Source organism: Cupressus sempervirens, chromosome 3 (assembly GCF_028749045.1).
Source record: "Cupressus sempervirens isolate cs-2001-9-10 chromosome 3, ASM2874904v1, whole genome shotgun sequence".
Classification (NCBI taxonomy): Eukaryota; Viridiplantae; Streptophyta; class Pinopsida; order Cupressales; family Cupressaceae; genus Cupressus; species Cupressus sempervirens.
The window spans coordinates 145298333-145312225 of NC_143120.1; the positions used below are offsets into that span (position 1 = coordinate 145298333).

The window sequence follows — 13893 nt, forward strand, 5'->3', positions numbered from 1 at the left end:
GTTTTAAATAAAAATGTAATATATTACTTTTAATAAAGAGTCAAACTGTACCAAGGATATGATAATTTGATATTTTGAAATGGAAGGTATAAATATTAATGTTTGACATTTTTACTATCTTCTTTTTGTCCATATATGTGTTAAAGATTTGTATGTCTTATCTACTTCATCAAGTGACATCATTCTATAATCAATCATATAAATTGAACCACTTAAATATAAACCAGTAGTCACATTCTTTTGTGCAGCTCACATGTTTATAAATAAGGGAAAATATATAACATTTAAACACCATATTCAATAAACTTTTTGTAGAAAGAAAAAGTCAACTTAGAAAGGTTTATATTATGGATATAAAACTCAAAGAACTTATCTGCATTTTTACAATTCATAATGCAATCTACAAATAGAAAAAAACAATAAAACAAGTTCCAAATTCATAGAAAAAGAATTACAAATGCATAGTAAAAATATTTCATGTAGGGCATAAATCTTCTCCGTGATTATACAAACATTATTTCCACGGTGAGAGATGCCCACATTTGATTTAGGTGATCTGAATGACCAATCATACATTGCCAAATTGATGTATGAATGGTTAATTAGTCACCAAATCTAGCAATAAATTATTGGCAAAGGCATGACATGTGAAAGGCCAATTAAATCTATAGAGAAAATTCAAGTTTGTTTAGGAAAACATCATCTTTGAATCAATGAGCTATGAATATAGTCTTCTAAAACCTAAAAATTATCATTGAAAAGGGAAAAAACAATTTGTAAAAGCCCTTACCAAGTATGAAAGTAAGGCATAAATTATTAGTATTTAATTTAAGAAATTATTTTGTGTAATGGAAATCTATAATCATGAAAGAAAGAACATTTACATTTCTTATCCATGAGTTTTAGAAGAAGCTACTCATTTCAACATTAGAGATAATGTCTGGTAGATAACTTTCAGTAGAAAAAAGAGTTTGCCATATGTAGTTGCATACTTTTTAAGGTACATTAATCAACTATAGGGCATTTCTCTCAATGTAACTAGAGGATTCAATACCCTGTAGTTCGGATACCAATAGCCTTACATGCAAAAATTCTAACATTCCAGTGTATCTTTTGATTCATCTGGCATTACCAATCAATAATAATAATAAGTAAATTTCAAAGAATAAATAGGGATAACTCAAATCTAAATCAGATGCAAATACTTTTCCAATTTGTATCTTCAACATATAATTCGTAAAAAAATTCATGATCACTAAATCTAATTATAACCTTAATTTATAGTCAAATAATTGCAAAATGATGGTTTTTTTGTATGTACCTACCTCTTTTGTCACTTTAATCAAATATCATCTAGTTGGGGCGTAACCTTTGCAAAGAATCTAGTTTGAGGCCCTGAGCCGGGTCGAAAACTAAAGGTGACCAATTTATACAAATGGCTGCCAAGATTAGACAACGATAAATATTTAAAGCAATTCAGAAAAGACATAAGAGAATTAGCAACTTAAAATAAAAGTAGAAATTAGAGAATTAGCAACATAACAACAAAATAGAAAGTTTATATAAAAAGGATATTTATTTGAAAGAAAAAAATAACAACTATTTTTTATAGAAAATTTCTAAAAATGATGTTTATAAAAAAGCTAGCGTGAAATAGAAAACCGATTGGGCTAACAACTTTTTTGTCAAAATGTAATTTTTTGAGGAGCTAAGCTCCCACATAAATCCTATCGGCTTAATAAAATATTTATTTGATGGAAAAATGGATGTGTTACTTCCTCTCTTTCCTTTTTCCTTTCTTTTATTTTTCTTCCTTTTAAATACATAATTTGGCTATTAATTTGTCACCTCATCTTTGAATGGGCATTTGTAGCTATGTTGGCAATAAAAATTAAAGAGATTATATGGTTTGAATTGTTACCATATGATGTTGTGATTATGTTATGAAAGATGATGATCTTATATATATATATATATATATATATATATATATATATATATATATATATATATATATATATATATATATATATATATATATATATATATATATATATATATATATATATATATATATATATATATATGGAGGGTTACTATTGTAAGATGATGATCTTATCAATAGCTTGACCTGTTATCATTATAGACTACATTAAGTTACTTTCTCAAAGTGGCAGTAGTTATGATAACGAGCATAGCATGATCATACTACATTAACTTGTCTTGGAGTGTCAGAGATCATGATACTTGTAATGATAGAGTTCATGACATGTAGATTACTAGTTATTTGATCGACTTCATTAAGTTGTTGTCTTGGAGTGCCAAAAATTAGATAACACATATCCTACTAGGATATAACATATTGTTTTGGTAGGCATCAAGAATTTGATGCCAATGCACATACCAAAAGAATAAAAGTATGATGAATATCATATGAATGATATTTCTTGTTGAAACATACTTCAAATTATATTGAAAGATAACATCTAAGTTGATGGATATATGTTGATATCCTTAAATATGTCATTCCAGTCTTATCATACTGAGATGATATCTCGTCATATACATGAGAGCATAATGTATTCTATAACAATCCTCCCTAGCTAAGAGGGAATGTTAAGTTTGTAACTTCAGTTAATTTGATTTGATCATGAGATACATTGTTGATGGTAAATCATCATGTGTGTGTGTATGTGTGTGCACACATGTGCGTGTGCATTTGCATGTGTGTGCACGCATGAGTTTGTAACTTTAGTTAATTTGATTTGATCATGAGATACATTGTTGATGGTAAATCATCATATATGTGTTTGTGCATGTGCGCATGTGCGCATGCGTACCTACACACACACACATATCTTTGTGTGTGTGTGTATTTATATATGGTTATTTATATTATTGTTAATATATTATTTATTGATGATTAACCATAGAGATGTGTCTCTTCATGATACATATCTCCTCTTTTCATATTTATAAGTCATTCAGATCTATATTTGGAAAACACCAATAACAATGATAGTGTTATTACATTTGCATAAAATAATCTTTGATACTCAATATGTTATACCCCCATTCTATGCAAAAAAATGCTCCTAATTTCTATAGTGATGGTATTTCATAGCCATGTGTAACACGTTAGATTGGAATGAAGAGGATCCTTGTTGAATAAAGGAGTTTCCAATATAGTGACCAGTATAAAATGGTTTGATTTATGTTAAGATGGGCTGAATGGAATCCTATAGTGATGGAGTCTCAATGTGAGTACGTTGGAGAGCCATTGCAAAGTTGAATATATATGATACACTATTATTTGATGAGAAACAATATATGCATATCAATGTAAATGGAAAATGGTTGAAAACCATTATCCCACATTAAGAATGCGAAAACTACTCACTATGTTTGTATATGGGTGCACACAACATATAAGTAATTAAAGCTCTTTGCTTTGGAAAGAAGCATGCTTGCACATGTAAGGCCAGTGGGTCATCCATGCAAACATAAAGATATATTTTGAATGATTGTACACGTTGATGTGGAGACCTACCACCAAATGAGGACATAACACCTGGCATGGATTCCAAGGCAATTGAGACTTTGCAAGGTCAATGATGGGGTTAGGAATTGAGGTTGTCAAGCCATGCTCAGTCGGTTGAGCATGACATCACAGGAAAAGTTGGAGGTCAAAGAAATATGCTACTAAGCTATGAATAGGGTTGTGCGTTACATCGCAAGGATATCTAGCAGTTAGTGGTTAAGGGTCTCAAGGTTGTAACAAAGTACTAGCAATTAGTCACAACTTTTCCACGATTTTTTGTAATATGAGGTTAAGGGTTACAAAGTTGCACTGGCAATTGAGTGTCACTTCTCCATTGTTCAAGTGGGTCTTGCTTAGGATGTTGTGAAGTTATGAGGGTGTGACATGTGGCTTGGTGGTCTACTTAGCAGTGACATGCGAAGATGATGCAGGATCCAAGAGAGAATTAGGTAATGAGAAGTGGCACATAGTCAACCAATTTTGACTACAAAGAGGAGGGAAATTGAGATTAGACTTTCATATTTAATATTAAAAGAAATTCCTTGGTTGAGTGCTCAAACAAAGAGAAGATGGAATTCATATTAATAATATTAAAAGGGGGATTATTTCAAAGGATGAGCAGGACCACATGTTTAATGCAAAGAAATTAAATTATAAACTTCTATAATTTATAAAAAAATGAAATGATTTTAATAGAGACATTGATGAATCCAAGGTCTATGTGCCCAGATCTTATAGAGCATGAAGAGTAGAAGGATATTTGTCTTATTGTTAGCCTAGGTTCTATTCAAATGCATCCATAATAGGAATTAGCCACCCTTAGGTCTATTTTGCCTTTGCTTCCTAATTATTTAAATGTTTTTAAATTAGGAGCCAACAAAATGGTGACTCTACTAGGGAAGGCTTGAAGAGAATACTTGCAGTAGTGAGGTTTTGATGTGTTTTCCATTATCTTGTTGAATTATAGTTTTCTTAAGTTCTAGCCTATTCATGATAGTAGTGACTTTGTAGATCTATGAGTAATTGTGTTCCTAAAGCCATATGTGAATACCCCATGTGATTCATCTCATTGCAAAGTCCTTTTGTCAAATCATAGAATCAAGGATTGCAATATTCAACCCTATCAAGTATGTGTAATTCCATGAATTCCATGTGAATATCTTCCTCATCTATTGCATATTTGAAGTAACTTGTATCTTGTTTGAAAGTATTTCAAAATCATGTTCACTAATTGTGAATAATGACTCTGATTGAGGATCTATGCATTGGTGTAGTATATAAATGATGTTATGATCAATCTACAATAGATAGAAGGAAGATTTGAAGATTGGCTTCATGTTCTTGGGAAAGGTTGAAATATTTTATTGACTTATTGTGTATTATGTGTAATTCCTACCCCTAGTTTACTTTTCATGTTCTTTTGCCAAATTTTTTTAGGCCAACCTTATGGTTATGTTTTATTAATTAGTGGTACTTGATTACCTGATTTGGTTGGATGTTATTTCATACAAGTAGTTATATATTTGATGAGCTATTTGATACTTAGTTATTTAATGTGTTAATGATTATTCTTTCGATGATTATACATGTATGTTCATATAGTGATTTCAATTATTTCATGATGATAGTTAGATGGATGATTTATATGTAGTTTCTATGGTTACTTACCCCATACTTGCATGTGTATGGTGTACTTGGATGTTTTACTTTAAGTTTGACATTTCTAGTGTGGTTGAGGGAGGGAGTCACAGTCACTTGCTAGTTGGGATCTACACAATGCACCACTCCCCATTGTTTCTTGCTTAGTTTAGATTTATATGTTTATGTACATGCTTGGCTTTTATGCAGATTGTAGGTACTAGACATAGACTTCCCTGAATTACCAAGATAAGTGTGCCCTATCATAGTATCTCAATGGTAAAAGAGGGGAGACAATTCTTGAGTCCAAATCCTAACCCTAAGCCAGTTGTCTTAGAAAGTAGGCAAGTATGTGAGTTATTTACCCTTCCCAATTTTTCAAGTGCGGTAGTGTTTAGTTTATATGAGATTGTTTCCTACACTAAGTAAACTTGTTTTCTTTGCGAACTTGAAAACTTGAACCTTGATTTAAATCAAAATCATATGTTTTCAAAACCAAACAAAATTATGAAGCTACACTTGTTGTGATGTACATTTTACATTGTGTTGGGTTTGGGGTTTGTTAATGTTTTAGCATCAATTGAAGTAAATAATGCTTATCTTATATACTAACATGTTTTTATGTTTTTCAGATAAACTGTTATTGTTGATCTTATATATATATATATATATATATATATATATATATGTTAAAGATGACTTATGCATATAGTTATTTATAACATGATGATTAACTATAGAGACATTTCTCTTAATGTCTCTTGAAGAGACATGTCTCCTACTCTCATATTATACATATATGAGATCCAAATCTGCATTTGGAAATCATCAATTACAATGGTAATATGAGTACATTTGTGGAAACGATCTCAGTTACTTTAACATGGTATCAGAGCCTAACTGTAAATGGAAGAAAAACAAAAATGATCATAAATGACTATGGTGAAAGGCATTGAAATATTATATGACTGGAGCTGTGAAATCAAAGCACAAAATGTGAGTGGGCAGTATATTAGCAGACTGGATTTGGAGTCTAAAATTCTCTTTCAACATTCATAAGAGAAACGAGGATAAGGAACAAACTATTATAAAATAGCAGATCAATTATTTCATAGTAGGAAGTAGTTTTCAACTAACATTCAGAGAAAGAAAAATTGCTAAAACATGTTAAATCTCTCTATTGCTGCCAATATGAATCTGCATGAAAGATATATAATATAGCTATGCTATCCTTGGAACAGAATCTTGACAAAAGAACTTTTCTCCTCTCTATAATTTTGTTGTGATCTATGTCACTATGGAAATTACTTCTTTAGATGTGTCATTATTGCAAGTCACCTGTCTATGTGTCTGCCCAACCTACCTAAGTGTCTACTAGTTTAAAAAAATCCCATATATTATAGCCAAGTTTGTGTTTATCATTTGCTCCTATGCATACAAACATAATACATGGAAAATATTTATAGAATATATTATCATTGTATCTTCAAAGAAATATCAGGTTTATAAAATATGTTTCCAATATGTCATTATTTCCTGCCCAGACTCTTGCATTAGCTATATTGTTTGTTGTCGTTTCAATATTTACCTTATCTGTTGTTTCAAATTGCCAAGACTATAAGACAAATTCATGGGAATACAAATGAGTTTGTCAATGCTTCATAGTATGAAAGACATATATATGGCCACTTGAAAGTATCATTAATATCCTTGTAACTAATGTTGAAATTTGGCACTCTTGAATATGATATCGTCGATCTAAAATATTCATAGTTTGAACATTTTCATCATCTTGTGAGCACAAGGGTAGACATTTCTTGTAAACAATGCAATTGTTATTGTTCTCACCAAATGCTCACACCTGATGACTATTGCACGAGTATTTGAAAATGGACGATGATTGCACAAATCTATTGAGTTGAATGTAATCATTGATTAGCAACTATGGATTGAGATAGTAATTGCGATGTATAGATACCCTAATCATTATTGAGGATAGTAGGAGATTTTATTTATATTGATAAATTATCCACAAACTAACATGGACATTCTACACCATACATGGAGAGAAGAAGGAGACACCTCTTGTGGCAACTTATAAATTAAAAGGGAACGATCATATACATTTGAGGGGATAACTCACTAGAATTGGCTATGAGTGACTGAGGGCATACTTGAGTCATCCTAACATGAGCTAGAAATAAAAGTTAATCAGACAAAGAGATAAAGATACCCTTAGAAAAATAGTTCACGTGGTACCCGATACACCAAAAGGAATTAACAAATCATTCATATACACCAAAATGAATTCTCAAATCATTCTATGCCAATTCTAAGCAAACTTGACAGGTATTAGTTGCAATGCACGTGATGAATAGAAAAAAGGCAATCCATTAAAGGAGAAAGGGGCATCATGCAGATAATAGGGGAGTAATCAATAATGATTATTGAAGGCTTGATTCTACTAAAGTTTGGATCAATGTAAGAACACTATCATAACAATGATGTCTCTTTATTGTATTACATCCATTGGTGATGATTTGCTAAAAACATGGTATGATTCTATTGATTTCATCAAAAGGTAAGTATTGTTTTGATTAATTTGTGTTAATTTTTCTTTGTGCAAAGTAATGATTTATTATTTTTATGTGTATTAATATATAATTGAAAGTTTGAATCTATATAAATGTACTTATATATGTATAATTACATTTGATGACATTTAATTTGATATAATCATTGAGAGATCTAATATGCAAGTATGGAAAATTAAGTTATTACTTCTATTAATGAAAATAGAAATATTACAATAATTTATGTTATTCTTAGTAATAGGAATATGTTTAATATTAAAATGAGAAAATAATATTTTGAAAACATATATTAAAATATACATATTGAATATATGTATATATTTATTTTATATTTATTTGATCTATATTATATTGGAAATTATATAAAGATTATTATGTTATATACATAATTAGATCATTATGAATTTTTATTTTATAAATGTAAAATTATTTTCTCACAATTGTAGATTATTTATATAGTGAATTGTGATATTATTAATGAGAAATATAGTTATTTTGTAGGAATCCTAACTAATGTTAAGATTCTTATGTATACTATAAAAGCTATGTGCCTTGATCTTTTCCTTCGAGAATGTTACTTCAAGCAACTTTGAAAGAGAGGGAGCAGATAGATGATATGATTCAGTCAATCTTCAATGATATCAACCATATTGATTTAGAGGGAGTAAACCATGTTGTGATGGAATCTTCAATGATCAATAAATTGTAATAGTAAAGAGGACTATAATTCATTCAACTATGTGATCTTAATGGACCTAACCCTTGTGTACATGATATGAAAGTGCAAGTTGGAATTTAGAAAGAACTATTCAAATTTGATGTGATGTGAAAGTGTCCAATGATATAAAAGTAGTAAATAATAGGCAACATTTCATTCCCACTTGAACCATCCTTAGAAAAGAAGATATTCCATGATCCTCATGGGCAGATAAGTACTTGTATCTTTTACATTTATCTATTCATTTATTTGTAATTATATACATACTATAAGGGTCATTTGCTTTGATCTTTTTCCTTTATGTTTGAGGATATTCTTATAGGAAAAGAAGGTTGGTACTTCAATATGCTACCAAATATTGTGTAGACTAAATCTAATGATAGTAGTTCCAAAGACCCTGATGATCAAGATGGATAAAGTGTGGCTCTTGATGCAAGTATCTTTGATGATTGAGATTATGAGAGTCTTCTACATTAAGAGGGAGTATGACACTTCTTCAAAGGCAATGCTAAAGCTTAGAAGATTGATACTTAGAGGGAGTCTAGAAATCCATGTGGGTGACTACATAATGTTGATGGGCCTACTCCTATGCATATCATGAGGGAGTGATGATTTTGACAGGCATCCTTGGGAAAAGAGAGTTTTTGAGGAAGTAACAAGAGGACCTAACTTCCGTGGATCAATGTTCAAAGGGATAATTTTTTTGAGATACAATCCTTTGTGGATGATATCATCTCTATGAGGAGAAGTTCTAAAGAGAAAAAATTGGTATGATTTGTAATATTGAATATTGAATTATAAATTTTTAATTCGTGTGAGTTTACGCTTCTATTGTTGGTTAGTAGCATCATATATGAAATGAAAGGTGACAATATTTCATGGACATATTTATTCAGAAGGTAATTATTTACAAGGTGATGATCTTGTAAATAATAGGCCTGCAATTACCATGGACATCTCTAGACATTGCTTCGAACAAGAGATCATGAGTAACTAATGTTCATGGACATCTCTAGACATTGCTTCAAGAAATTAGAGATCATGAAATCTTATTTTAGTACTATGAACATCTCTAGACATTGCTTTGGGAAATTAGAGATCATAGATAATGAACTCATGTTACTATCATGGACATCTCTAAAAATTGCTTCGAGCAATTAGAGATCATGAAATTTTATGTTATCACTATGGACATCTCTAGACATTGCTTTAAGAAATTAGAGATCATAGGTAACATTTTCTACTGTGATTACTCTAGATATTGTTTCAGATAATTAGAGATTATAATATACATTATGATAGTGTTCATAACATGGTGATTTTTTAATTATCTAACTTATAATTGTTTCATTGTGTGAATATTGAATAAAGCAATCAGGTATTCTATACTAAAATTCTAATGGTGTATTACTTCTCCCTTGCTAAAGGGGGAGTGTTAATGTTTTAGCATCAGTAGAAGTAAATAATGTTTATCTAATATACTAATCTGTGTTTATGTTTTCTAGATAAACTGCTATTTCTGATTCTTATACATATAATAAATATTATATATGTAATATAATATATATTATATATTATGCATTATATATATTATATATATATAAAAAATATATGATATATGTAATATAATATGTATTATATATATTATGCATTATATATTATTATATAATAATATAATAATATTATATTATATTACATATATGGTTAATATATTAATATTATATATGTTAAAGATGAATTATGCATATAGTTATTTATAACATCTAATTAACTATAGAGACATGTCTCTTCATGTCTCTTGAAGAGACCTGCATTTGGAAATCATCAATTGCAATAGCAATGTAAGTACATTTGCAAAAATAATCTTAGATACTTTAACAGGGTTGACTTAGTATGTTGACCAATTAGGATGTTTACCAATGGCTTGGTGGATTTCATTTTGTGATGATGTTATGGTTATTATTTGGTCATGATATTTTATACCTGACCATTATGATGTATTTACATATTTCTATAATGATTTTTGAACAATTGCTTGTTAGTGCTTTCCAGTTGGTTGTATAGAGCTAAGGTGAATGGTGTGATTTTCCTAGTGTAACCTTTGAGTTTTGATCAATTATCTTTTGATGCTTTCCAGTTGCTTGTATAGAACTAAGGTGATTATTGTGGTTTTCTTGTTATAACCTTTGAGTTTTCAATTGGTTATTGTTTGGTTCTTTTCAGTTTCTTGCATAGGACTAAGGTGAATATTGTGATTTATCTTTAGGCACTTTCTAGCTACTTGTATAAGATTGAGGTGAAAATTGTGATTTTATCAGTTGTACTTTTCATGAGCTTAGGGTATGTAATCTATGTGTATGTTGGGAAGTGGCTTACAATGAAGGTCAGAGCCCTAAAGAGACTGCCTAGGTAACTCATTGTAAGTTATTTTAATAAGTGATAACATTTCATTAAATGAGTTTAAAATGAATTAATAAGAGTCAATTTTTTTCCTTGCCCATGCCTTGAGTGCTAGTACATGTTAGGTTGGGAGTAGAGAGGATGCTTGGTCGCGACCTTGCCTCATTAGTATGCATTGTCTATACAAAAGGACACTGATGCCACATAGAGACACTAGGGGGCCAAAGTCTAGAGAGACTGCTAGAGTAATCTTAGACTTGGTTCATGTGATGACACTTTCCCACTTACATATTAGATTTCCTGCATGTCTTTTTTTCCTTTGGATTTAGATGTCATTTGTGTCTTGGTACCTTTGAGGTAGATTTTTATTAGGTTTTCCTCGACATAGATTTTGGTTTTGACTTTTGGGATTGAGATTATCTCCTTAGCATGGTGGGAGTGGGCCATATAGGTTCTACAAGGTTAGGTGGTAGTGTTTCTTATACCATTTAGATTTGACAACTAGATGTACTAGTGCAGTTGTTTTCTTTCATTTTGATCTTGTTTTTCTATTGGATGATTATATTTTTTTGTATCATACATGATTATCATAGGTCTTATGAGTTGATGTGTTTTATTCATGATGTATATTCTTTGAACTTTTCATACTCTGTGACTTGTACAGTGGAGGATTATGCATTCTAGTTATGCAAAGTGGCATCCTATGTAATTTATATATTATTTAATTAGATTCATACTTATGGTTATCCTAGGATGTGGATTTGTTATGTATCAGATTTAGTGTTAATAAAACTTATATATTGATTCAATGTCATGGAACCCTTAAGAGAGGTGATCTATTTATGGATTATTTATATGTATTTGAGTTATTGCTTCTGCTATGTTATCTCTTGTTGTTTTAATCTTTCAAAAAAAAAGTTTGGCAAACTTAGTGAAACTTTAGATTAATTTATTTTGGGTTCCCCAGCGAGGCATTACATCTGGTATCAGAGCCCGAGTTCCTACATCGGGATCTCTAGGTATATTGGAACACCACCAGATGACATCTTGTCAAACTAAAACAAAACTAAAATATCTACATGTATCTATTACAACTTGAACAACTTGAACTTCAAACTGAAATAATCAAACATAGATAAAAATGCCAAAACTTGAATAATTCTTGTGTTGAATTTCAAACATATTTTCTTATGATTGTTCTTTAAGGTGGTATGGCTTTGTTGACTTTGTGAGAATTTTTGTTGTTCTTGCTTAGGTGTTGTAGAAGGATGGTGTTTGAGACTAGATCCCCTGTTGAGGGTTGTAATGTAAGCAAAGGTAGAGGTCGTGGGAGAGGTGGAAATTATAGTCCTCTTCTGACTCATGGAGAGAGTCATATTTAGGATAAGAATAGGGAGGGGAGCATTAGAGAAGAGTATGCTGATTTAGAGGAGACTAATTTGAGATAGGTGATGAGGATGATCTTAGAGCACCTACCTCCTCCAAAGGATATTTATTAGGATGAATCACATCATGCTAGGAATGAGGAGAGGTGAAGATCCAAGAGTCCTCAGGGAGACCTCCACTGTGATAGACAAAGGTTAGCCAAGGCCGCTTAGATGAGGAACCTACAGAGGTCCAAGATCAAACCTTTTAGCTAAGTTGCTACAAGATATGTGGTAGAGTAGTGGTTAATTGCCTTAGATAGATGTTTTACGATGCAAGACTTTGAATCCAATATCAAAGCAAGGTATGCCATCACCTAACTAGAACTCTTTGAGGCTACATGGTGGAATATTGAAGAAAAGAAACTAGGTGTGAACATGAACATTGTTACATGCGAGTTATTCCTTGAGAACTTCCATGAACGCTTCTTACTAGATGAGTGGGACCAATAGAGGGAAAATGAATTCCATAATTGAAGGTAGTATACTATGACCATGGTAGGGTATGAGTGGAAATTCTATGAGCTCATGGCTTATGCAAGGACTAGTGATAATTCACCACTGATGGTTCAACACTTCATTTAATGTTTGAAAAACTGTCTCATTGGGGGTGTAAAGATTTTCCAACCTAAAAACCTTATGGATGCGGTACATTAGGCTACCCTTGTAGAGAAAAATGTCACCTTGGGACATGGTGGTTTTGTGGGAGCACTTGCAACATCAAGGTCCAAAGGTAATAAGAGAGTGGGTAGTAGTAGGAAGCATCCTTCTTCTGAAGGCAATCAATAGAAGCAATAGGGAGGATCTTATCCTCTGGCATAGAGTAGTGATGGTGGTTCACACTCTAGGGATTCTTAGTACTCTCAACGCAATAGGTGCAATCAGTATGACCAGCAAGCACAAAGTACTCATTCTTTTTCTAGTGGGGGTAGTTTTAAGCAATCCAACACACCTATAGTGTAGAGGTGTTTTGATGAAGAATGATTTTCATGTAGAAAATATGGGCATAAGTCATCCTATTGTCCTCAATAGAAACCACAGTTCTTGTATCAAAGACCTACAACTTTAAAACCCATGGTTGGAGATGTGGGTAGATTGTAGAGGGTGTTTTCAGTGGAGTCTTATCATCCTATAGTGGGAAAGGGTCCAATTGGACTTGTACAGTGAGTGCTTTAGTTTTATCTTTCTTGTAGGCTTCTAGGAGTAAGCCTAAGTCTAAGGGGGTGGATGTAATGCTTACCCCTAGTTTACTTTTCATTTTCTTTTTCTCAATTCTTTTAGGCTAGCCTTATGCTTGTGTTTTATGATGAGCTACTTGATACTTAGTTATTTCATGTGTTCATGATTATTCTTTCAATGATTATACAAGCACGTTCATATAATGATTTCAATTATTTCATGATGAAAGTTAGATGGATGATTTATGTGCAGTTTCTATGGTTACTTACCCCATACTTGCATGTGTATGGTGTACTTGTATAATCTACTTTATGTTTGACGTTTTTTATGTAGTTGAGGGAGGGAGTCATAGTCACCTACTAGTCGAGATCTACATGATGCACCACTCCTCTTCATTTC

The 13893-nt window shown here is 31.4% G+C and overlaps 1 pseudogene; it reads right to left on the reverse strand.

Moving 5' to 3' along the window:
• Window positions 1–1342: 1342 nt before the first annotated feature.
• LOC149565169 (replication protein A 70 kDa DNA-binding subunit A pseudogene) overlaps window positions 1343–13893 on the reverse strand; it is a 30554-nt pseudogene continuing 18003 nt past the window's right edge.